The 2,500-nt window shown below is 38.2% G+C and overlaps 1 non-coding gene and 9 pseudogenes across 1 annotated transcript; all 10 read right to left on the bottom strand.

Moving 5' to 3' along the window:
- Positions 1 to 4: 4 nt before the first annotated feature.
- LOC148496941 (5S ribosomal RNA) lies at positions 5 to 123 on the bottom strand (annotated as a pseudogene).
- Positions 124 to 239: 116 nt separating this feature from the next.
- On the bottom strand, positions 240 to 358 carry LOC148496940 (5S ribosomal RNA; annotated as a pseudogene).
- A 115-nt stretch (positions 359 to 473) lies between these two features.
- LOC148496939 (5S ribosomal RNA) lies at positions 474 to 592 on the bottom strand (annotated as a pseudogene).
- Positions 593 to 708: 116 nt separating this feature from the next.
- LOC148496938 (5S ribosomal RNA) lies at positions 709 to 827 on the bottom strand (annotated as a pseudogene).
- Positions 828 to 942: 115 nt separating this feature from the next.
- LOC148496937 (5S ribosomal RNA) lies at positions 943 to 1,061 on the bottom strand. Its single transcript, XR_015870441.1, has one exon. It is a non-coding gene; the product is annotated as a 5S ribosomal RNA (ribosomal RNA).
- A 116-nt stretch (positions 1,062 to 1,177) lies between these two features.
- On the bottom strand, positions 1,178 to 1,296 carry LOC148496936 (5S ribosomal RNA; annotated as a pseudogene).
- Positions 1,297 to 1,411: 115 nt separating this feature from the next.
- On the bottom strand, positions 1,412 to 1,530 carry LOC148496935 (5S ribosomal RNA; annotated as a pseudogene).
- A 116-nt stretch (positions 1,531 to 1,646) lies between these two features.
- Positions 1,647 to 1,765, bottom strand: LOC148496934 (5S ribosomal RNA; annotated as a pseudogene).
- Positions 1,766 to 2,116: 351 nt separating this feature from the next.
- LOC148496933 (5S ribosomal RNA) lies at positions 2,117 to 2,235 on the bottom strand (annotated as a pseudogene).
- A 116-nt stretch (positions 2,236 to 2,351) lies between these two features.
- On the bottom strand, positions 2,352 to 2,470 carry LOC148496932 (5S ribosomal RNA; annotated as a pseudogene).
- Positions 2,471 to 2,500: the final 30 nt, after the last annotated feature.

The following is a 2,500-nucleotide window of genomic DNA, read 5'->3' as shown; positions in this document are numbered from 1 at the left end:
AAATTATCTACAGCACTTGGTATTCCCAGGTGGTCTCCCATCCAAGTTCAAACCAGGCCCAACACTGCATAGCTTCCAAGATCAGACGAGATTGGGCATGTCCAGTGTGGTTTGGCTGTAGGTGCTCAAAGGCATTAAATTTAGACCTCTATTACTTCTTAACTCAAGGAAATTCATTGATAAGTTGAAAAAATTAAATGTAAAATGTAATAGAAAAGAATGTTATGGCAGTATAAAATTACCTACAGCACCTGCGATTCCTAGGTGGTCTCCCATCCAAGTACTAACCAGGCCCAACACTGCATAGCTTCCAAGATCAGACGATATTGGGCATGTCCAGTGTGGTTTGGCTGAAGGAGCTCAAAAACATTAACTTTAGACCTCTTTTACTTCTTAACTCAAGTAAATTCAATGATAAGTTGATAAATGAAATGAAAAATGTAATAGAAAAGAATGTTATGGCAGTATAAAATTACCTACAGCTCCTGGTATTCCCAGGTGGTCTCCCATCCAAGTACTAACCAGGCCCAATACTGCATAGCTTCCAAGATAAGACGAGATTGGGCATGTCCAGTTTGGTTTGGCTGAAGGTGCTCAAAAACATTAACTTTAGACCTCTATTACTTCTTTACACAAGTAAATTCATTGATAAGTTGAAAAAATTAAATGTAAAATGTAATAGAAAAGAATGGTATGGGTGCATAAAATTACATACAGCACCTGGTATTCCCAGGTGGTCTCCCATCCAAGTACTAACCAGGCCCAACACTGCACAGCTTCCAAGATCAGACGAGATTGGGCATGTCCAGTGTGGTTTGGCTGTAGGTGCTCAAAGCATTAACTTTAGACCTCTATTACTTCTTAACTCAAGGAAATTCATTGATAAGTTGAAAAAATTAAATGTAAAATGTAATAGAAAAGAATGTTATTGCAGTATAAAATTACCTACAGCACCTGGTATTCCCAGGTGGTTTCCCATCCAAGTACTAACCAGGCCCAACACTGCATAGCTTCCAAGATCAGATGAGATTGGGCATGTCCAGTGTGGTTTGGCTGTAGGTGCTCAAAAACATTAACTTTAGACCTCTATTACTTCTTAACTCAAGTAAATTCATTGATAAGTTGAAAAAATTAAATGTAAAATTTAATAGAAAAGAATGTTATGGCAGTATAAAATTACCTACAGCACCTGCTATTCCCAGGTGGTCTCCCATTCAAGTACTAACCAGGCCCAACACTGCATAGCTTCCAAGATCAGACAAGATTGGGCATGTCCAGTGTGGTTTAGCTGTAGGTGCTCAAAAGCATTAAATTTAGACCTCTATTCTTCTTTACTCAAGTAAATTCATTGATAAGTTGAAAAAATTAAATGTAAAATGTAATAGAAAAGAATGGTATGGCTGCATAAAATTACCTACAGCACCTGGTATTCCCAGGTGGTCTCCCATCCCAGTACTAACCAGGCCCAACACTGCATAGCTTCCAAGATCAGACGAGATTGGGCATGTCCAGTGTGGTTTGGCTGTTGGTGCTCAAAAACGTTAACTTTAGACATCTTTTACTTCTTAACTCAAGTAAATTCATTGATAAGTTGAAAAAATTTAATGTAAAATTTAATAGAAAAGAATGTTATGGCAGTATAAAATTACCTACAGCACCTGGTATTCCCAGGTGGTCTCCCATTCAAGTACTAACCAGGCCCAACACTGCATGGCTTCCAAGATCAGACGAGATTGGGCATGTCCAGTGTGGTTTGGCTGTAGGCGCTAAAAAACATTAACTTTAGACCTCTTTTACTTCTTAACTCAAGTAAATTCATTGATAAGTTGAAAAAATTTAATGTAAAGTTTAATAGAAAAGAATGTTATGGCAGTATAAAATTACCTACAGCACCTGCTATTCCCAGGTGTTCTCCCATCCAAGTACTAACCAGGCCCAACCCTGCAAAGCCTCCAAGATCAGACGAGATTGTGCATGTCCAGTGTGGTTTGGATGTAGGTGCTCAAAAGCATTAACTTTAGACCTCTATTACTTCTTAACTCAAGTAAATTCATTGATAAGTTGAAAAAATTAAATGTAAACTGTAATAGAAAAGAATGTTATGGCAGTATAAAAATACCTACAGCACATGGGATTCTTAGGTGGTCTCCCATCCAAGTACTAACCAGGCCCAACACTGCATAGCTTCCAAGATCAGACGAGATTGGGCATGTCCAGTGTGGTTTGAATGTAGGTGCTCAAAAACATTAACTTTAGACCTCTTTTACTTCTTAACTCAAGTAAATTCATTGATAAGTTGAAAAAATTAAATGTAAAATGTAATACAAAAGAATGTTTTGGCTGTCTAAAATTATCTACAGCACCTGGTATTCCCAGGTGGTCTCCCATCCAAGTTCAAACCAGGCCCAACACTGCATAGCTTCCAAGATCAGACGAGATTGGGCATGTCCAGTGTGGTTTGGCTGTAGGTGCTCAAAGGCATTAAATTTAGACCTCTATT

Source organism: Taudactylus pleione, unplaced genomic scaffold (genome assembly GCF_031769625.1).
Source record: "Taudactylus pleione unplaced genomic scaffold, aTauple2 ptg000550l, whole genome shotgun sequence".
Lineage (NCBI taxonomy): Eukaryota > Metazoa > Chordata > Amphibia > Anura > Myobatrachidae > Taudactylus > Taudactylus pleione.
This window is presented reverse-complemented; position numbering and strand designations above follow the sequence as displayed.